This window comes from Dendropsophus ebraccatus, chromosome 14 (assembly GCF_027789765.1).
Source record: "Dendropsophus ebraccatus isolate aDenEbr1 chromosome 14, aDenEbr1.pat, whole genome shotgun sequence".
In the NCBI taxonomy this organism is placed as follows: domain Eukaryota; kingdom Metazoa; phylum Chordata; class Amphibia; order Anura; family Hylidae; genus Dendropsophus; species Dendropsophus ebraccatus.
Window position 1 is genome coordinate 19,181,053 of NC_091467.1, and position 23,760 is coordinate 19,204,812.

General features: G+C 46.6%; 1 protein-coding gene across 1 annotated transcript in view; it reads left to right on the forward strand.

Annotated features, from left to right (window-relative positions):
• Positions 1–16,997: 16,997 nt before the first annotated feature.
• The window catches only part of ACLY (ATP citrate lyase), a 58,160-nt gene continuing 51,397 nt past the window's right edge, over positions 16,998–23,760 (forward strand). The window contains exon 1 of the mRNA XM_069953746.1: positions 16,998–17,017. The gene's annotated coding sequence lies outside the window, so the exon portion shown is untranslated. The remainder of the gene's footprint in view (positions 17,018–23,760) is intronic.

Below are 23,760 nucleotides of genomic sequence, written 5' to 3' on the forward strand. Positions count from 1 at the left end.
ACGCGTCACGTGGGGAAGGAATAGTACCTAGCCAATCAGGAACTGTGAGTCAGTTAGCAGAGGCGTGGCTAATATCCGCTGTAACTGCAGGAAGCGGCCACTATTACAGGCTGGCGCTGTATACCGTGCAGGACAGGCGAGCTCTCCATCCTGTCTGTAACAGAGTGTATGTCGCCTCAATTTCTGCATCAGTATATGCTAACATAGCGCCCTTATAATAGTGCCAGCTGCAGTGCACATATGAGATTGCTGGCACTCCTGCACTGTACATATGCCAGCCAAAGTGCCCACGTAACAGTGCCAGCATCAGTACTCATATACAGTGCCAGCATCAGTATTTCTATAACAGTGTCAGCATCAGTATTTCTTTAACAGTGCCAGCATCAGTGTTTGTTTCTATAATAGTGCCAATATCAATATCCCTATAATAGTGCCAGCATCAGTACTCTATATTAATGTCAGCATCAATACCCCTATAATAGTGCCAGCATCAATACCCCTATAATAGTGCCAGCATCAATACCCCTATAATAGTGCCAGCATCAATACTCCTATAATAGTGCCAGCATCAGTACTCCTATAATAGTGCCAGCATCAATACCCCTATAATAGTGCCAGCATCAATACTATTATAATAGTGCCAGCATCAATACTATTATAATAGTGCCAGCATCAATACCCCTATAATAGTGCCAGCATCAATACTCCTATAATAGTGCCAGCTTCATTACCCCTATAATAGTGCCAGCATCAGTACTCCTATAATAGTGCCAGCATCAATACCCCTATAATAGTTATTCTGAGGTCAACTCACTGTAATTAATGCTCCCAGCCGAGTAATGTAAAAGGTTTTGTGCTTGTTATATCTGTAAGTAGAGTGGGCCCCAAGAATCAAATTCCCAGGTGGGTCAATGGTACCCCAGTCTGACACTGGCTGGGCCGGTGCTCCCCCTAAAAAAAAATATTTCAAATCAACTGGTGCCAGAAAATTATATAGATTTGTAATTTATTTCTATTTAAAACCCTCAAGCCGTCCAGTACTTATCAGCTGTTGTATGTCCTGCAGGCAGTGGTGTTTTCTTTCCAGTCTGACACAGGGCTCTCTGCTGCCACCTCTGTCCATGTCAGGAACTGTCCAGAGCAAGAGAGGTTTTCTATAGAGATTTGCTACTACTCTGGACTGTTCCTGACATGGCCAGAGGTGGTAGCAGAGAGCACTGTGTCAGACTGGAAAGAATACACCACTACCTGCAGGACATACAGCAGCTGATAAGTATAGACTGGAGTTTTTTTTTTATATAGAAGTAAATTACAAATTTACAAACTACAAATTATTGAAACTTTTTTTTTTTTGCTGGAGTACCCCTTTAATACTGTGAACTATTTTACTTTTAAACAACCCCTTTTGTACAGTCAGTGCAGTTTCTCAACTAATCGGGTGATCACCGATTTCCTATGAAAACCTGGGAAATACAGTTGTACATGCCACCCATACTGTCTTTACTCTGGAGGATTTCCAGGCAGGGATCCCCTCCTTTCCTATTCATCTCAACAGCTTTATTAATATTACTCTTTGGCAGCCATTTAAACATACAATTAAATTAGACTGTCAGCCGTCTCCTTCATGTATACAAACCCACCATATACTGTATAACCGTATACCAGTGGATTCTAAACTGATTGACAGGAAATGCTGGGAATTGTAGTGTATTGAAATGTCTGTAATATGAGAAATGAAAGCTGAGCTGTGATTGGTTGCTATGGGCCATATTATTTAGTGTTCTTAGTGTGGCCTAATCATAAGCTGTTTGCTTGGTGACAAGTGAGTTTAGTGACCTCTGCAGTAAAGCGCATCGCCAGTCATTAATGGGTTAATGCTTCAGTGTTTACCTGCAGTAACCATGGCAACCGTGCACTGTGATGACAAGCGCTGATGTCATAAAAAAGGTTGCATAAAGCAATGCACCGCGCCCTGATCAGTGCCATCTTGGATGCGCCAGAGGACCTTGAGTTTGACTACTTTACTGCCCCCTATCCTTGATGAAATTTGGAGGTTCTAGCAGGGAAAAAGGGGTGGTCTGCTTTAGACTACCCCTTCATCGAGTCTCCAGCTTCTTGAGAAGTGGACCTGGATCTGTGAGGGAGAAGAGCTACAGCCGCCTAGCCATCAATGAGGTGACATTGCAGCCAGATTTCTCTCACGTCCAGTTTATTATATTTATAGTATGGTATTACCCTCTAAGCCCAACGGAGGGGCAACTCTCCAGCCATGGCTCCCTCGAGGTTTCCCCCACAGGGGGTTTTTCCTCGCCTGAGTGCTGGAGGGTGGCTCTTTGTGAGTCGAGGGTCTGCCATTTTTGGTGTCATGTAATTTTAAATTAAATTGGGCCCCTTTGACACCTGATTTTAATGTGTTCTGTCTTTATTTTGCGTTCTTTGATTTAACTTACTATGCTTCAGAGTTAGGGGATCCATCATAAAGCTGGACATCTGCCTGCTACACAGATCTATCACCTGCACTATGAGCGCAAGTAGGATGGAGCAGTGGAGAAAACATGCATCGCAAGGTTTATACCTACATCTGCAGGTTTGTCAAAGGTTTTTTTCAAGTGACAGGGTCACACCAATCATAGCATATCATAGCGCCATGGACACCACCATAAATATACATCATATATACACAACCCGGTGGCTCTTGTGTGTGTAGGCATTATCAGGGGCAAGACAAAGTATTGCGCCCCACACACATACATCCAGGTGTGGCCTAGGTAGCTGCCCCCCCTCCCTAAAATCCACAGGATAAGGGATATCAAGCTGATTGGTAGGGGTACCAGTGGTCACGAACATGTCCCCCCCAAATAAACAGTGGGGACGGTGCTTCAATAATTCTCTATGGGTCTTGTTATCCCTTATCCTGTGAATAACTTTGGGAGCGGGGTATGTTCTCATGTACTATATGCTGTGACCAGATGTTAGCTCATAGTTAGTGAAGAACAGCGAAACGCAATACCCATGGGACATTTTTCTGTTATGTTTTTTTTTGTTTTGTGAAATCACAGCAGGATATGTGTTTGGTATTTTACAAATCAAGAAGGAACATCGACTCGGACCAGGCAGATAAAAGAGGACTTCTTCATAAGATGAAAGCGGAACCAGCCAAAAATATCAAATAAAAACGCACGTATGCCGCTGAATGTGATTAGGACAAAAACATGCGCGGCCTCAAAATGTATTTAATAAAAAACAATTGCAAGCGCAATGGCCTTTTAAACATGAGTAGTAAAAAAATTGAAAGCACAAAAATTGGCTCAGTCCTTAAGGGGTTAAGGAAGCGCTAGAAGGGCACGGGGTCGGGTAAGTATACTTTCGTTATTATGTTCCCAAACACGCCTGCCTACCTGAGATTTGTTACTTTCATGGGACTTCTGATAAGTTACTAGCAGTGAGCTAGCAATGATGATCATATACACAATGCAATGCAAACTCGCTATAGTAAAGTAAAAGTTTGGCGCTGGTTATATCTGGTATATGAAGGGTGGGCCCCTAGAATTAAAAGGTACCCCTGTCCGACACTGCTGTAAAGGACCTGTGGTGACATCATTGTCACATGATAAGGTCCTTCAGTATGTTCTCTAATGTTACTGCATTGTCTCCAAGCTGCAGTTTTGCCCTGATTTGTGCAAAATTGTGGTAAAAAGCGGCTATTTTTATGCAAATCATGGAACAACTGTAGCCCGGAGATAATACACCACTGAAAGTATAAGTCTGTGGCTCAGGGCCCCAGGCTACGGACCTATTATAATCCGCTACTGCTGCTATGTGATGAGTTAGTGAGTGACATGTCTGGGACCCCCACAATCACAGAAACATTCAGATGAGGGTTGTGCCCCTTTGGCTATAATCTTTGTTTAAATCCCCCCCTCAATATGCATTACACTCTCATAAGTGGGTAGTGACGCCATGAGCCACTTGAATGTACAGACGGAAGACAGTAGTGATATAAGGGGAGAGCGCCAGGACAGAGTATAACCAAGAGGGTTCAGAAAACGTGTGTTTAATTATAGGAAAAGCCCCTTCAGTAAGCCAGATAGCCGTGTCTTTATACACTGGTGCAGTCAGTGCCTCAATCCTTGGTTGTCCTCTGTCCTCATCATGTCTCGTCATCCAGGAACAGTTAGGACTGTAGTGACCCAGAGGACTATGGGGAATCATGTGAAGGTTCCTCATCTGGACCTTTCACCTTCAGTGGTGTTGAGTGAAGGTCGGGTTTCCGCCTTCCTTACCTCGACCATGTCTCCAAGCACTGAACATCTTGTACTTTTGGACACTGCATGGAGGTTACAGTTCTGGACTATATAAAGATTTCTATCCCCCCCCCCCTCCCCGACATGTTTTTTTGCAACCCTGATGACATTACATGGTTCTATGGTCTCTCCCCATTATCTTAGTTATTGTGCACACGACATAGTCGTCCATAGTCGCACTTTCCATTTATCTGTGCTTTGATAAATTTGGAGCATAGCTGTACAGAAGACAGGGGGCACATATGTGGACAGTATGGAAGTATTGATCTTTACATATCTAATTGATGGCGACCCAGTCTTCTAACACATGGCTCCTTCCTTGCTGCCCCAATAATCCCTGATCAGTACCAGTTGGTGCAGCTGATCATAAATCTCATGTCATCCGCTCTCCTGCCCCCCATTTGCACTTGGGGTGCGCTCTCCCTCGCTGCAGTTTCGGCACGATTCTTTGATTCATCTTTCTGTCCGGCGTCACCTTGAGTTTTCTCATCTGTTGCTTTTGGCGAGATGATTTTGCTGATCTGGTTCATATCTTTATCTTCCTCCATTATCTGTGAATATAGAGCCGCATATAGAATCAGTTATAACTACAACCCCAAGACTTTCTTATTATAGGGTATTCCCGAGAGTACCATTATTTTTTTTTACTTTGCTGTAATAAAGTTATAATACTTTAAAGGGGTATTCGGCTCAAACATAACTTTTCATATGTTGCTGCCCATGGTGAGACTAACTATTCCTTCCATACTTATTATCTATTTAGCCTCCTTCCCCCAGTTCTGAGCTGCAGCTTTCTGCTGAAGGCACAAAAAACTTTATGTGAGCTTTACTCTTTGTCTCCCCCCCTCCCTTCTGAGACAGATGATGTAAATGAGTCCCTATCTGCAACTTTGTAATGCTGGGAGGAATAATCACAGTGAGTTTATCAGCAACTTGACCTCAGATTAACCCTCCCGGCATTACAAAGAAACTACAGAGTTGCAGATAAAGCCTGCCAGGGACTTGTTAACATCAGCCGTCTGGAAAGGGAGGGTGGAGGAGGGGGAGACAGAGAGAAAAGCTCACACACAGATTTTTGTGTTTTCAGTATTGTTATTCTCACAATGGGAAGCAACATATGAAAACTTCATATTACAGCCCTGCAGTTCCAGACACGCACCTTGGTGGCAGCAGAGATTTATTTTATAAATTACATTACAAAAGTTGTATTAAATCAATGCATAATAAGAAAAAAAGGTGTTATTCTGTAAGAGATTCAGTTTGCAAACTACTAGGTGGTCACGTTGTTGGGTCTGTACTACAGCTGCAACACTTGGACTGGATCCCAGTAATTTTCCTGAGTTGGTCTATGCTCTATTTAGTAGAAACAGGAAGTAGATACAGGAAGTGCTGTATTCTTTCTAACCTGACACAGTGCTCTCTGCTGCCACCTCTGTCCATGTCAGGAACTGTCCAGAGCAGGAGCTGCTGGGCTTCTAGGGAGGATTATCTTCATATAACTGGGGACACTCAGTGGCTATGGCTCCAAATGTTACTGTACATGATCCTTCCCAGCCTTAGGGTGGGTTCACACTAGGGAATCCGTGCTGAGACGCTCCAGAGGAACTGTACCCGCTCGCAGCAGCGCACATCTCCATAGAATTGACATGTCAGTTCTTTCGGCGGACGGCGTAATCAGCCTGGTCATAGAATGGTGTCTATGGTACGCGCAGAGATGCGTGCTGCTGCAAGCGGGTACTAGCGAAGGAATCTGCCGTAACTCATCTGCACGGATTCTGTAGTGTGGACCTACCCAAAGGGTAGGTTCACACTGAGCAAAAATTTTGCCGTGCTCAGTGTCCCGATGTGAGTGAACGAGAGGGCGCGCGCTTCTCCGCTGCCGCCACTCTCCGCTCAAAGAAGTGACATGAGAGTGGCGGCTGCGGAGGAGCGCGCGCTTTCCCATAGACGGACTATGGCACACCGAGACAGGCGGGATTCTGCGGCGTAAAGTTCCGCCATGGAATTCCGCCAGTTTTACTCAGTGTGAACATACCCTAAGGGCAGTGGCGGATTAAATGTACCCTGGGCCCCGGGCTGTCAACCCAACCTGGGCCCCCCCGGTCAATCTGCCCAAATTATAATCCGCTACTGATCCCCCCCCCCTCGCTGTCCCCAATAAACACTGCCTGCCTCCCCTCCCTGCTGGCCCCAACAAACATAATGTTTGGTCCCTTGCTGCTACCCCCAGTAAGCATTGTCCACCCCACCTCCACTGCCCCCAATAAACATATTGCCACCTGGTTTCCTGCTGTTAAGCCCCCCTCCCCCCCCCCCCCCCAGGTCACAGCAGCACAGAGGTTGTCAGGACAGGAGAGGGCTGATCTTATAGGGGAGGTCACAGGGTCACAGCAGCACAGAGGATGTCAGGAGAAGAGGATGCTAATCCTATAGGAGAGGTCCCAGCAGCACAGAGGATGTCAGGAGAGGAGGGTGCTGATCTTATAGGAGAGTTCCCAGCAGCACAGAAGATGTCAGGAGAGGAGGGTGCTAATCCTATAGGAGAGGTCCCAGCAGCACAGAGGATGTCAGGAGAGGAGGGTGCTAATCCTATAGGAGAGGTCCCAGCAGCACAGAAGATGTCAGGAGAGGAGGGTGCTAATCCTATAGGAGAGGTCCCAGCAGCACAGAGGATGTCAGGAGAGGAGGGTGCTAATCCTATAGGAGAGGTCCCAGCAGCACAGAGGATGTCAGGAAAGGAGGGTGCTAATCTTATAGGAGAGGTCCCAGAAGCACAGAGGATGTCAGGAGAGGAGGGTGCTGATCTATAGGGGAGGTCACAGCAGCACAGAGGATGTCAGGAGAGGGAAGTGCTGATCTATAGGAGAGGTCACAGCGTCCCAGCAGCACAGAGGATGTCAGGAGAGGAGGGTGCTGATCTATAGGGGTGGTCACAGCAGCACAGAGGATGTCAGGAGAGGAGGGGGCTGATCTATAGGAGAGGTCCGAGCAGCACAGAGGATGTCAGGAGAGGAGGGCGCTGATCTTATAGGGGAGGTCACAGGGTCACAGCAGCACAAAGGATGTCAGGAGAGGAGGGTGCTGATCTATAGGGAAGGTTACAGCAGCACAGAGGATGTCAGCTGGCCCCCTCTTCCCCCCTTATAGATGGTCCCCCTCTTCCCTCTCCCCCCCCCTTATAGATGGTCCCCCTCTTCCCTCTCCCCCCCTTATAGATGGTCCCCCTCTTCCCTCTCCCCCCCTTATAGATGGTCCCCCTCTTCCCTTTCCCCCCCCCCCCTTATAGATAGTCCCCCTCATTGCTGGCCCCCTCTTCCCTCTCCCCCCCCTTTATAGATGGTCCCCCTCATTGCTGGCCCCCTCTTCCCTCTCCCCCCTTAAAGATGGTCCCCCTCATTGCTGCCCCCCCTTATAGATGGTCCCCCTCATTGCTGCCCTCCCTTTATAGATGGTCCCCCTCATTGCTGCCCCCCATTATAGATGGCCCCCCCTCATTGCTGCCCCCCCTTTATAGAAGGTCCCCCTCATTGCTGCCCCCCCTTTATAGATGGTCCCCCTCATTGCTGCCCCCCTTATAGATGGTCCCCCTCATTGCTGCCCCCCCCTTAAAGATGGTCCCCCTCATTGCTGCCCCCCCCTTATAGATGGTCCCCCTCATTGCTGCCCTCCCTTTATAGATGGTCCCCCTCATTGCTGCCCCCCTTATAGATGGTCCCCCTCATTGCTGCCCCCCCCTTAAAGATGGTCCCCCTCATTGCTGCCCCCCCTTATAGATGGTCCCCCTCATTGCTGCCCTCCCTTTATAGATGGTCCCCCTCATTGCTGCCCCCCATTATAAATGGCCCCCCTCATTGCTGCCCCCCCTTTATAGAAGGTCCCCCTCATTGCTGTCCCCCCTTTATAGATGGTCCCCCTCATTGCTGCCCCCCTTATAGATGGTCCCCCTCATTGCTGCCCCCCCTTAAAGATGGTCCCCCTCATTGCTGCCCCCCCTTATAGATGGTCCCCCTCATTGCTGCCCTCCCTTTATAGATTGTCCCCCTCATTGCTGCCCCCCATTATAGATGGCCCCCCTCATTGCTGCCCCCCTTTATAGAAGGTCCCCCTCATTGCTGCCCCCCTTTATAGATGGTCCCCCTCATTGCTGCCCCCCCCTTAAAGATGGTCCCCCTCATTGCTGCCCCCCTTATAGATGGTCCCCCTCATTGCTGCCCTCCCTTTATAGATTGTCCCCCTCATTGCTGCCCCCCATTATAGATGGCCCCCCTCATTGCCGCCCCCCCCCCCCCCCGCAGATAACACACAAGAAAAAAAAAACAACAACACAACAGTACTCACCTGCCATCCGTTCCCCCGTCGAGCCTCCTGGTCTGTCCCCGTCTGATGCGCGGCTGCCGGGGGTGTCCCGTCCTATCCCCGGCAGCTCGCGCATCAGAGAGCTCCCCGTGTGCAGGAAGTCACAGCCACAGGCGCACGGGGAGCTCACTGATGCGCGCACTGCCGGGGATAGGACGGGACACCTCCGGCAGCCGCGCATCAGCCGGGGGACAGATGAACTCTTGTGGTCGCAAGCAAAATAATGCTTGCGGTCACAAGAGAGTCACCCGCAGTAGCGGATTATAATGTGGGCGGCGTGGCATGGGCCCCCCGGAGCCTCGGGCCCCGGGCGGCCGCCCAAACTGCCTATATTATAATCCGCCACTGCCTAAGGGTCCTATTAGGCAAAGCGATTTTCAACGATTAACAATCTCAAACCTAAAAACACTCGTTTGCGATCATTTATCGTTAATCGGAGAAAACGCAAAATCGCTTTGTCTAATAGGACCCTAAGTGAATTTTTCACGTCAGACATGCATCTGTTTCCTGCAAGGACCGGACAGTGACGCGGCAGCAATACGCACAATATGTGCAGCGCTACCAGCAAGTGCTTTATAAAATCCAACCTGCCAGTCACTGTCTATGCTCTGCCCTGCAAAGCCCCAATGCACCTCCCCAAATGTTCATCTCACCTACAGCAGAAGAGGAAGGAAGATTGCCCTGCACTTCCTTGTTGTTGGGCGGAGTCAGGTGACATCACAGCACAGCCCCATCAAGAGCTAGCATTCAACTCTTAAAGGGAAAGTGCACCTAAAAAGGTCTGTACTTGCTATCAGCTGTGTGTAGGCGATTCTAATCTAATGTTCCACGCATAACACTGTCACATATTAGAGAGTGTACAAAACCGTTTCAGTACTAAAAAGAAAAGAGGCATCAAGACGTAAAAGTGTAAAACATGCAACATATTTATATACACCTGGGAATGAATTGCACTTAGTCACTATAAATTATGTTTGGAGAGGGTACCAGGCGGTATACTATCCCATCACAAAATAGCATTGGAATGGATGGAATAGTGAATATATATATATATATATATATATATATATATATATATATATATATATATATATATATATTTCTCATTGAATGGGGCTAAATCTACATCTGAAACCTATGGCTGTATCTATGTTTTGCCGAACTCTCTAGGTCTTTTTACATGAATAAATGTTCACCCTCCGCGGCCGCAAAATAGTGCCAAACAGCCAGATCAGCGCTCGTTTCTAGTGCTTTTAAAGGACTGGATTAAAGGGGTACTCCGGTGAAAATCTTTGTCTTTCAAATCAACTGGTTTCAGAAAGTTATATAGATTTGTAATTTACTTCTATTTAAAAATCTCATGTTTTCCTATACTTATCAGCTGCTGTATGTCCTGAGGGAAGTGGTGTATTCTTTCCAGTCTGACATGGTGCTCTCTGCTGCCACCCCTGTCTATGTCAGAGGTCGGCACCAGGCCGACCTTGCAAATGTGCACCTTTACTAACACGCACACCGTTGCGTTCACTATGAGAGTTGCGTTCCCCTTGAGACTTGTCTCCGAAGTATCTGTGCTATTGTGTCAACCCCCTTGTATCCGTTGGCTGGTGAGCTACTTTCATCATATGTTCATTTTGTTTATGATTATCTTATTATACTATTTTTGCACTTATTTGACTAAAACTGACTGATAACGACTCTCAGACACTGACAGACACTGACTGCCTAACTGACACTGACGCTGACTGACTGCCTGATAATGACTGACTCTGGCTGACTGACACTGATGCTGATACTGACTGACACTGACTACCTAACTGACACTGACTGACTGACACTGACTGACACTGCCTGATAATGACTAACTCTTGCTAACTGACACTGACGCTGATACTGACTGACACTGACTGCCTAATTGACACTGACTGACTGCCTGATAATGACTGACTCTGGCTGACTGACACTGATGCTGATACTGACTGACACTGACTACCTAACTGACACTGCCTGATAATGACTAACTCTTGCTGACTGACACTGACGCTGATACTGTCTGACACTGACTGACTGACACTGCCTGATTATGACTGACTCTGGCTGACTGACAGACACTGAGCACCGGGCTCCTCTCCCTCTCTGGGCTCCTAGAGGCACTGTGGGCCTCCGCACTTGCCTGGGTAAGCCCTGTGCCGGCCCTGATCGTGACACATAAACAGTTAGAAGGTGTGCCATTGGTGGTTCGGGGGTCTGATTGGGACCCCCGTACTGCAATTACAGAGTGATAATCAGTTGCCACGACAATCAAAGCTCTTCTGAAGGCTATTAAGAGGGAAGGCTGTCAATCACTTATAGGACCACCCACGGGACTCCCAAGCCAGAATGAGCATGAATTACATGAATAAATGTCATGTTCTATGGAATTCTTTCTCACAAAACTATATATTGTTGCTCGTGTCCTCCTGCCCTATTACATGCCTCCTGCAGCTCAGACATCATGGTCAGCGTGAGAGGTTCCCTTTAATACACCGCTATGCTTACTCAGCGTTACACAACCTGGCCAACAGATAAAGTCTCTTGTGTCACCTATCTGCTAATATTAAGTAATGTCTGACAGGACGGCCGTCTGATAGCCTGACATCTCCCAAGGTAATGTTAGGTCGGAAAACTGTAAAACAGTTCATGGTGTGTTCTCTAAGTTCACTATGTGTCAAACACGTGACTACCTTAGGGACAGATTTATTATAGCTAATGCACTGGAATTCTGGGATAAGCTGCAAAAAAAAAAACTTGGATAACTTGTCCCAACAAAGAGTCAAGGACAGGAGTAGGGAACCTTGGCTCTTCAGCTGTTGCAAAACTACAACTCCCATCATGCCTAAACAACCATATGGCTATCCAGGCATGATGGGATTTGTAGTTTTGCAACAGCTGGAGAGTGAAGGTTCCCTACCGCTGGTCTAGGAATTAGTCTGTACAGGGAAATCTGTCCCTTTGTCTTTTAATATACCAATGGTGGCTCTCCATAAAGTCATCTGAATAAGGTTTCGTTCACACTGCGTTTTGTGCCTCCATTATAGATACTTGTTAACATCCTGGTGAGAACATATACTGTGGCGGAGAGAGCTGAAGAAGGAACCTATTGGTGCATATGATTCCATTCGTCCTATATATGCTTTTTGAACAGGGCTCAGCTGTAATGCAGCAGAATTAAAGTGGTAGTGTGGAGCTAAACATTTATTCACAAAATAACACACATTACAAAGTTATACAACTTTGTAATGTGTGTTATGTATGTGAATGGCCCCCTTCCCCTTGTTCTCCCCCCCACCCCGGAAGTGTGGTGCAGTTTAATTACCGCATTCGTGTCGACCCCTGGCCGCCATCTTGTGACAATGATGACATCTTCGGGAGGCCGGCCGAACCGCTCCAGCCATCCCTCATGTCGGCCCCCCTCTGCCGCGATTGACTGAGCACAGTTATGTGCCGGGGGTCGACACGAATGCGGTAAGTTGGCGGCCGGGGTTCGACACAAATGCGGTGAGTATAATGCACCACACTTCCGGAGTGGGAGGGAACACGGGGAAGAGGGCCATTCACATACATAACACACATTACAAAATTGTATAACTTTGTAATGTGTGTTATTTTGTGAAAAAATGTTTAGCGCCGCACTATCCCTTTAAAATTAGCGTACATGGCCTGATCTCTACCACAGTACACATTGGCATGAGCGAGATCGAGATGCCGACTAGACATGAGCGAACATCGAGTTCTGAGAAGTAGAGTGAGCTGACAACAAAAGATAGGAGCTTGCGCTGAGGCTTCAGAGTAGTGGAGAGGAATTTGTGCTGAGAGTCCCAACCCAAGGTAGTAGTGTGCTCTGCCGGAACTTTAGAAGAAGAAATAGAACACTGTATAAATACTTGAAGATAGAAAAAAATTTGTGCCCGTGTTTTGACCTTTGCTGTCGTTGTACAACCTGTTGCCCTACAGTGTCGGGTGACCCGTCCTATCAGGGTGACACAACCCCTAGACCTTGTTACCAGAGTTGAGCAGAGTGGCCAAGATTTCCTGGTTACACCCACGCTGTGAGTTAGAGTACGTAGGCTTGTAGCAACTTTGCTCTATCCGGATCAGTTCCCCTTGTTATCAGGATACTGTCCTGCACTGTCTCTGACTTGTCCTCTCCTGAGTAGCTTAACACTGCATAGTGTGTAGAAGTGCTGCTTTCAGGAAACTGGTGTCTGCATCTCCCATGTGCGTCTGTTCACTACCACCGACTAGACTACACTGGACACTGACTAGGTGTGAGTGTGTGCTTCCTCTTCCCATGTGACGACTTCCTACAGAGTGGTGGAGAAGAAAGTATAAAGAGAAAGGAGCATAAAGATAGGTAGAGAAGAAAAGAGGGCTCTCATTGGTGTGCAGATGATAACAAACAATAACCCCTTGGTTACTGCATCTGTGCAATATACAAGTAGTTACATACAGTAGCGACATCTTGTGGTAAAACTTAGGTACTACTTCATTACCACTTTTACTTGAAGTACAGACTTTTGCGAGGGGTGTAAAATACTAGTAACACCCGTGGTGGGATACCACTGGCACACTGCATGTGCTGATAGATGCACAGGGGTCAATGTACTCTATGGTACCGCAGATAGAACAGGGTGCAGCTATGTCTCAACGTTTGGCAGAACATGCCACAAGGTACATGGGTGAAGTATGGGCTCTTAGATTTTTATAGGTCTGTAATACGGACATGTGCATGAGCCCTGACTCTGGTTTAGGGGTGTATAGGCATGACACCAGAACCACTAAATCTACCTTCTTGTAACAATATCACAATTACCTGCCGGAGCTGATCTCCTCCCCACCACAGCTACTCTCCATACAGTTCCTGGCTTCCCTGCTCGGCATCATGTCTGTGGTCACTCTCCTCCTGCTGGGTCCTCTAGGGATAGATAATGCACATGCACTTATTCTTGGCATCTTAAAGGGCCTGTGTGTCCTGTCATCTGCTATTTCGCAATCCCTATCCCATCGCTCCATGCCTGATCAATAGGTTTCCTAGATTCCTGCATTAGTTTGTCCTGTCAGTCCAGTTTGTCAGTTCAGTCCAGAGCTGGTTTATTTCCTAACCTCATCTGGTTGTTGCCTGTCCTGATCTCCTTACCATTAAACATATTGCAATAACTCTGCCTGTCTTCACCTCGGCTGGTCCACTGCATAAAAAAAAAAAATCTGCCTGCTATGATCTTGGCCCATCTGATCCTGCTATTTATTTCCTGCATTACTGCCATGCAATTGTCAGATGCTACCAATGGAGACTGCCCTGACTGCTCTCATTGCTCTGAGGGTTTACACCTGGGGAATCCCTAAGGGCCCTATTCCACCGGACGATTATCGTTCAGATTATCGTTAAATCGTTCGAATCTAAACGATAATCGTTCGGTTGAAATGCAGTTAATGATTAACGACCGAATGAGAAATCGCTGATCGCTTTATAAGACCTGGACTTATTTTTATCGTTGCTCGTTCGCAAAACGTTCGCATTGAATAAGACGTCGTTCGGTCGTTTGCAGTAGATACGAACGCAATAGCGAAGAAATAGCGAAGAAAAAACGATCGCAAATACGATCATAAGTAACGATTATCGTTACATGGAAATGAGTGAATGTTTTCAGGTCTTTCGCAATAGCGGTCGTTTGAAATCATTAATCGTTAACGATTATGTGAACGATAATCGTCCGGTGGAATAGGGCACTAATGCCCCTATTCCACGAGTCGTTTGGAGGAGCAAACGAGCGCTATTAGCGCTCGTTTGCTCCTCGTTCCCCGCTCGCTGCCGCCGCTATTCAACGTGGCGTCAGCGAGCGGGTGAGTGCAGGAGGGGCGGCGGGGAGCTGCTGGGGGGGCTGCCCGGGGGATCGCTGATCGTCCGGGCAGCCCATAGGATATAGCAGCATCTGCTGCCGATGCTCCTATTCAACGGAGCGACGGCAGCAGATCGCTGCTATATCAGTCGCTTGTTTTTCAACATGTTGAAAAACAAGCGACTGCAACGATCAGCCGACATGAACGATGTCGGCTGATCGTTGCATTCTATTCCATGGGACGAATATCGTTCGTAGCGGCCGATATCGGCCGAATACGAACGATATTGCTCCTCTAAACGACCCGTGGAATAGGGCCTTAAGGATTGGATTCTCGTAGACTCCACTCCTCCATTTAGCTCTGTGTCAAATCCACTGCAACTCAAAGGGGGAGATTTATCAATGGGTGTAAAATTTAGACTGGTGCAAACTACCCACAGCAACCAATCACAGCTCAGTTTTAGGCAGTGCTGAAAGGAAAGCTGAGCTGTGATTGGTTGCTGTGGGCAGTTTGCACCAGTTTAAATTTTACACCCTTTGATAAATCTCCCCCAAAGGATTTACCTGCTCGGTATTTAGTGTCCCAGTACAGTCCTATAATCCACCTGTCCAAAGGTAACTCTATCAGATGTCACACTCTGGATGATAGGTGCCTTTCCGCACCATCACCACTTGGTGTCTCACTCTCCTCTGTTTGTTGGCACAGCTGAAGGTTTGCCAAGGGTTAAAAGGGGTATTCCACTCGAACATAACTTTTGCTATGTTTCTGCCCATGGTGAGACTAACAATTCCTTCCATACTTATTATTATCTATTAAGTCTCCTTCCCCCAGTTCTCAGCTGCTGCTTTCTGCTTAAAACACAAAAATCTGTGTGTGAACTTTTCTCTCTGTCTCCCCCCTCCCCTCTGAGACACTGATGTACCAAACCCCTGGCTGGCTTTATCTGACACATTGTAGCTTCCTTGTATTGCTGGGAGGGGTTAATCACATTAAGTTCCTCAGCAACTTGACCTCATAATAACCCTTCCAGCATTACAAAGAAGTTTCAATGTTGCAGATAAAGCCTGCCAGGGACTTGTTTACATGAGCTGCCTCAGAAGGGAGGGAGGAGGAGTGGGAGAAAGAGAGAAAAGCTCACACACATTTTTTTATGTATTCAGCAGAAAGCATCAGCTCAGAACTGGGAAAGGAAGACTGAATGGATAATAACAAGTATGGTTAGTCTTATCATGGGCAGCAACATACCAAAAGTTATGTTTGAGTGGAATACCCCTTTAAGTTTGTTCTCACTGTTATATGTTAGCCAATCACTATCTTGGGTGACTCACACTCTTACCCTATCACACTCTTAACCCTCACTCTTTCTGGCACTTTCTCCACCAATAGGAGGTTAGTCTCAGTTACCACTATTTAGGAAGGTTTGTTCCTGGTGGAAGGGTCTTTTGTTCCAGTTTCCTGAAGTGAAGAAGATACACAGAGAGAGAGTTGCTGCTGCAGTCTACAGCCAGGGCCCTGCTATAGTCTTCTGTTAGCTGGAGGAGGAGAGAGAAGAAAGTTTTGTGAGAGTATGTGAGGAACTTCTATGCAGCGCTAGTAGGGTAACTCACCCGAGTGGGGTAACTGTCATCTGGGTTCAACCTTGCCTACACCTGGGATTCTTATACTAGTCAGGACAGTCCAAAGCCTGGATATGTCTGTAGTGGAGCAAACAGCATAAGCTGAAGTACTCCACTGGGTCTTGCTCGGCTTTTCAAGTAATCTTGAGAGGTTAGCTTCGCCCAGTTGTTCAAGCCTGGTACTATTAAACCTGACACTAGCTAGACTTGTTTGGCATAAGGCGGTCTTCTTCACCTATCTTCTGATTCTAACCGCCAGTACGAGAGTCTTCATTCTGCACCAAGTCACTACCAGTCATCCCCTGCACCCATAGCCTACTCAGCTACATCTTCTTATGTCTGCCCATAGACTTTACGGGGCAGGGATCTGCAGCGGATCTCGCTGCGAATTGGCAGCGAGAAATCTGCTTCGGATCCGTCCGTGTGAATTTAGCCTAAAGTGTTATCCTGGTTTAAGTGTTGGACTCTGTGCTCATTACTACCTGTCGCACCTGCACCCGCACACCTGGTTCTACCTTTACAAAGCCCAGTGCTTGTATACCCAGGGGTGGGCATCACCACTCCTGGCCACTGTGACAAGTGCCCATTCAAATACCAACTAGCCCACTGCTATCACCACCCAGAAATCCCAGGTTATGGCAGGTAGGCCTTTTGGAAGTGGCAATGAGACTGTAAATAGGGTATTATTTCCTATGTGCTGTAAAGAGGAACCTTTCTGTATATTCTCCATTCCACCTCTCTGTGTCAGCAATGGGTGTGGTGTATGAATAGCAAATATGATCTTATTTACCTGTGACCTAAACCAGTGAAAAGGATGTGATAGATCCTGCTCTATGCAAACCTGCTGACTGCAGCAGTCTTTTTCTGGTAAGTCTTTTACATAGTTTTCTTATGTAATTTTATATTTGCTTTGTAATATTTTATTCTTTTGGCAAATATTGTTTGTTCTTTCTGCATTATGAGACGTTATGACATTATACTATTGACACTAGTCACATTGCAGCTGAGAGGTGTCCAGCCAAGACCATTGCAACAGGGGTATTTCAGGCTGTGTTCACACAAGGGGTATTGTAAGATACATTCGTCTGACTGCCTAAGCCAGCTGTCCAGCACGCTGACCACCGATCTTGTCAAGAGTTTATGCACTTGAGTTTCTCTTGTTGCACATTGCTATACTGTGGCACTTATGGACTTCTTTGGGGCTATATTGTCCATTGATTTATACAGAGATTATTTAAAGGGGTCGTTCACCAAAATAAAATTATTTTAAGTCAACTGCTACCAAAAAGCGCCAGAGATTTGTAATTTACTTCTATTTAAAAATCTTAAGTCTTCCATTACTTTTCAGCTGCTGTGTGTCCTGCAGGAAGAGGTGTATCACCTCTGTGCCACCTCTGTCCATATCAGGAACTGTCCAGAGCAGGAGCAAATCCCCACAGAAAACCTATCCTGCTCTTCTAACTGGAAATAATACAGCATTTCCTGCAGAACATACAGCAGATTTTTTTTAATAGAAGTAAATTACAACTCTCAGGCACTTTCTGGCACCAGTTGATTTTATAGAAAAATTTTTGGGTGAACTATCCCTTAAAATCTATCAGGGTATGGACAAGTGATATGGAGCCCATATATTAAAAGGATACTCCAGCGTGGGGGAACTTTTTTGCTGGGACCGGGGAGGAGGTGGCCGGGGAAAAGACGTCCATTCACCTCCCTGGTTCCAGCGGCGGGGTCCCGCATCGCGGCGCTCCGGTAGCCAGTTCCCGGCCGCTTCTGGGTGTCTGACTCGGGCCCGAGACGTGATGTCTCAGGTCCGCTCAGCCACTCCGGGCGGGATCCGTTTGAAGTCCGCTCAGATCCCACCTCCTTCACTGAGTGGCTGAGCGGACCTGAGACGTATCGTGAACCGGCCACCGGAGCGCCGCGATGCGGGCCCCTCTGTTGGAACCGGGAAGATGAGTGGACGACTTTTCCCTCAGCCACCTCCTTCCCGGTCCCAGCAAAAAAGTGCCCCCCCCCCCGCTGGAGTACCCCTTTAACTTTGCCATTAAGAGCTTTTTAAGGGGGAGCCAAAATGAAGCAGAGGATAACTGAACTTAAGGGAAAGCAGGATCAAAGTCATGTTCTTAAAGCAACTCTCTACCCACAATCTGACCCCCCCCCCCCCAAAACCACTGGTACCTTTAGATAGCTGCTTTCAATCCAAGTTCTGTCCTGGGGTCCGTTCGGCGGGTGATGCAGTTATTGTCCTAAAAAACAACTTTAAACTTGCAGCCCTGTGCCAAACGACCGGGGCTTAGATTGTGTATGCATTAGGCTGGCACCACCTCTCTGTCCCTCCTCCCCACCCTCCTCATCATTAGGAATGCTCCAGGCAGATTGTCTCCTATTCATCAGCTGTGTGAATACTGAACATGGGCTGGATCGTTAAGGCACCTGTGCAGTGTTTAGACAGGAGAAATGATGAGGAGGGTGGGTAGGAGGGACGGAGGGGTGGTGCAAAGTTAGAGCACAGATTCTCCCGTTGGGCACTGCAAGTTGAAGGGTACAAACACACTTGCCGGATCCGCAGCGAGAGGACTCCATGTATTTCCAGCAAGACTCGCTGCGGATCCCGGCCCTATACTTTCAATGCCAGACAAACTCGCAGCAGGGATATACATCCCTGCTGCGAGTTTGTCCGCAGCCCGCCCCGTTAACCCCCCGCCGGCTGGACACTATACATTACCGGGTCCCCGCTCCTGCTTGCTTCAGGGCTCCCGGTGTCTGCACGTCCCACTCGGCCAATCAGTGCGCTGTGGCGGGGCAGCGCACTGATTGGCTGGGCGGGACGTGCCAGGAACCGCCGAATCAAGCAGGAGCGGGGACCCGGTAATGTATAGTGTCCAGCCGGCGGGGGGTTAACGGGGCGGGCTGCGGACAAACTCGCAGCAGGGATGTACATCCCTGCTGCGAGTTTGTCTGGCATTGAAAGTATAGGGCTGGGTAAGTGTGTTTGCACCTGAAAAGTTGTTTCTTAGGACAATAACTGCATCAACTGCTGAATGGACCCCAGGACAGAACTTGGATTAAAAGCAGCTATCAGAAGGTACAAGTGGTTTGAGGGGGGGGTCAGATTGTGAGTACAGAGTCACTTTAAAGGCAAAAAAAATCTTTTTTTCAAATCAGCTAGTGTCTGAAAGTTATACGTATTTGTAAATTACTTCTATTTAAAAGTCTTCCAGCACTTATCAGCTGCTGTATGTCCTGCAGCAAGTGATGTATTATTTCCAGTCTGACACAGTGCTCTCTGCTGCCACCTCTGTCCATGTCAGGAACTTTCTCCATAGAAAACCTATTCTTCTTTGGACAGTTCCTGACATGGACATACAGCAGCTGATAAGTACTGGACAATTTGAGATTTTTTTTTTATTGAGGTAAATGACAAATCTGTATCCCTTTCTGATACCAGTTGATTTTGAAAAAAAAAAAATTGTACTCCTTTAATCGATAGTGTTGCTAATACTATTGGTGAAATAGGGCCCCATTGCTATTGCCATTCTATGGAGCCCCATAATTGCATGTGACGCCCTTTGCAACTGTGACATAATAAGATTCTAAACAGCTTTCTATTTCTGGAACTGTAATTTGCAGATTACGCTCCAGTCCATGAGTCAGAGGCCATTATATGATTACGTCTCTTTATTTACTCACTGCTAATGTGCCTGGACCAGACCTGTTAGTATACAATTTTTCCCAATTAGCCTCTAAGATCATTTCTACCTAGAATAAAGAATTCAAGGATGAGCTTCTGACTTCTTTCTATGGGCCCTATTCCACCGGACGATTATCGTTCAGATTATCGTTAAATCGTTCGAATCTAAACGATAATCGTTCGGTTGAAATGCAGTTAACGATTAACGACCGAACGAGAAATCGTTGATCGCTTTATAAGACCTGGACCTATTTTTATCGTTGCTCGTTCGCAAAACGTTCGCAAATCGTTTGCATTGACAAAGACGTTTGGTCGTTCACAATAGATACGAACGCAATAGCGAATAAATAACGAAGAAAAAACGATCGCAAATACGATCATAAGTAAAGATTATAATTATAATTACAATTATCGTTCCATGGAAATGAGTGAACGTTTTCAGGTCTTTCGCAATAGCGGTCGTTTGAGATTGTTAATCGTTAACGATTATGCGAACGATAATCGACCGGTGGAATAGGGCCCTTATAAAGCGATCAACGATTTCTCGTTCGGTCGTTAATCGTTAACTGCATTTCAACCGAACTATTATCATTTAGATACGAGCGATTTAACGATAATCTGATCGATAATTGTCCAGTGGAATAGGGCCCTAAGGCTGCCTGGAAAACATGAATACAGCCATAGGCCTATGGTTATATCCATGTTTTCCCAGGGCTCCCTAGGGCTGCATCCAACTTCTTCAGGCACCAGTAATCAAATGCTGAACGATGAGACGCGAGCATGAGTGAGTTGTGCTCATCGTTTTCATTGGCATTTTTCCAAGATTTTTAAGAGGTATTTAAGGGAAAAACAGTATGGATAGGGGAAAAGTAGGAGATCGCAGGGGTAGGACCTCTGTACCCCCCCAATGATCTCCGTAAGGGCCCATGTCTTCTGTATTATGAATAGAGCCGGGGGTACGGCATGTGACTCACGCCCCTATTCTTTCCTATGGAGCCGACAGAAAGAGCACAGTGCACAGTGCTCCTCCTGTGTACTTTCCGTTGCTCCACAAGAATGAATAGGGCCGTGGTTCACGTGCCGTACCCCGTTCATGTACCGTTCATTATACAGAAGCCGGGGCCCAATATGGAGATTGCTAGAGGGGACAGAGGTTGGCTCCCATAACCCCCACCCAAGATCTCCTACTTTTCCCCTATCCTGTGAAAAGGGGAAAAGTTGTTTTTCATTGGAATACCCCTTTAAGGCAGCGTGAGTCCAGCTTAATACAGTAGTTAAAAGTGTTACTGTTGTTTATTTTTAATTTTTTTTTGCAGAAATCACTAGTACAGGCGATTTTAAGAAACTTTATAATTGGGTTTATTAGACAAATATGCCATTATCTGCATTCAAAAAGACTTTCCCCAGGTGTCCCCCCCCCCCTTCCTCTCCCTCATTCACTGCTCATTATCAGGAAATCTGGACGCTTTTACATCAGTTGAGCCTTGTGTAATCTATGGAGAGGGGAGGGGGGAGATTAGTCACCAGCATAGAATAGAGAACAAAGGATTACACAGCAGGAGCTGCATGAAAGGCGGTATTCAGAGGTCAGTGCTGACTGTCAGAGGAGATAGCTAGTGATGTAGCTGTAAATTAACTCTTTGTTGTCCTGTTTTGGTGCCTCATCTCCCTCCACCCCTCCCCTCTTCATAAGAGAACAATGAAGACAGGTGGTAGAGCTTCAAACTGCTTTTTCATGATAAAAATGCATTTTGCGGCTAATAAACCTAATTACAAAGTTTCCTAAAATCGCCTGTACTATTGATTTATGAAAGAAAAAAAAATTAAACGACAGTGACACTTGAAAAAAAAAAAAAAAAAGTTGAGATATTAGCCATATTGCATGCTGTTCCACACTGTATAAAAGCCTGTCTTGTGCCTTATTGTGTCATATTTTCCCCATATGCAAAAGAACACTGCAGAGACACCATCACATGTCTCGGCGTCAGTGAACTAGCCAGACCTTCCCTCCGGGAAAGAACAACCAAGCCAGAGGCGTTTTCCAGTCAAGGAAACCACCTCAGCAAGTTATCCATTCACATACAGCTGTTTCGGGGTTTTTGCCCCTCATCAGTGTGGAGTAGGATTCTGGCTAGTGGGAGCAATGACTAGTAAGTGCATGCAAAAGGACGCTGGTTGACCTCAGGGAGATCAACCAAAACACCCCAGAGACACCATCATGTGTCTCAACGTCAGTGTATTCTAGAACATTGCCCCCTGGGAAATCAAATATGCAGAAGAACACTGCAGAGACACCATCACATGTCTTGACGTCAGTGAACTAGCCAGACCTTCCCTCCGGGAAAGGACAACCAAGCCAAAGGCGTTTTCCAGTCAAGGAAACCACCTCACCAAGTTATCCATCCACAGACGGCTGTTTCGGGGTTTTTGCCCCTCATCAGTGTGGAGTAGGTTTCTGGCTAGTGGGAGCAATGACTAGTTAGTGCATGCAAAAGGACGCTGGTTGACCTCAGGGAGATCAACCAAAACACCCCAGAGACACCATCATGTGTCTCAACGTCAGTGTATTCTAGAACATTGCCCCCTGGGAAATCAAATATGGAAAAGAACACTGCAGAGACACCATCACATGTCTTGACGTCAGTGAACTAGCCAGACCTTCCCTCCGGGAAGGAACAACCAAGCCAAAGGCGTTTTCCAGTCAAGGAAACCACCCAAGCAAGGTATCCATCCACAGACAGCTGTTTCAGGGTTTTTCCCCATAGACTTTAGGCCAGGAAAGTTAGAAATAACAAAAAGCAGCTTGTATGTATTGATGATACTGCAGCATGGTCTTCCGTATAAACAGATCTACATGCATTTCCAGGAACTGGTTCTCAAAAACATCGTTCCGTGTAAAACGACCATTAAGGTGCATGGGAGAGAAGACCAGGAGCAGGGAGAGGTAAGGTGTCAGGTGTTTGGGCAATCGTCAGCCGTCGCCTGCTCATCACTATTACACGTATCGATGCACGGTCGACGAAACACAATTTTAGATCTAAAGCTAAACCAATGATCAGCCAATGATCGCTGTCATCGGCTGATTGTTGTCTCTATTACACGGATTGGCTGATATTCCCGATTGGCCAATTATCGCTCCGTGTAAGGGTCCATTTACACAGAAAGATTATCTGATAGATTATGTGCCAAAGATTTGAAGCCAGAAACAGACTTATAAACAGAGATCAGGTCATAAAGGAAAGATTGAGATGTCTCCTCTTTTCAAATTCATTAATGGCTTTGGCTTCAAATCTTTGGCAGATAATCTGTCAGATAATCTTTCTGTGTAAATGGACCCTTATAGGGCCCTTAGACGAACCCCACTGTGCTTTCCAGGGTAGCTTATCTTCACACCATACTAACTAATTTCTTTTGGAACAAATACCTTCAAATGAAGAAAAATAAGAAGACGCGTGCCAGAATAAGCAGGTTTTTCCCCATAGACTTTAGGCCAGGAAAGTTAGAAATAACAAAAAGCAGCTTGTATGTATTGATGATACTGCAGCATGGTCTTCCGTATAAACAGATCTACATGCATTTCCAGGAACTGGTTCTCAAAAAGAAAAAGACATCCCCAGGGCATCTGTATAATTTACATATGGGGGTCATCTGGGCACTGCAGGCTTATTCTATCTATACTATAAAGCAAGGAGGAGGAACCTCCGGCCCTCCAGCTGTTGCAAAACTACAATTCCCATCATGCCTGGACAGCCAACGGCTGTCCAGGCATGATGAGAATTGTAGTTTTGCAACAGCTGGAGGGCCAGAGGTTCCCCATCACTGCTAGTTCTGATTAAATGATTCTATATGTATATAAGAAAACATGGAATCAGATCATGAGCTCCATTGAAATGAATTGACGTGACTGCACAGTTTG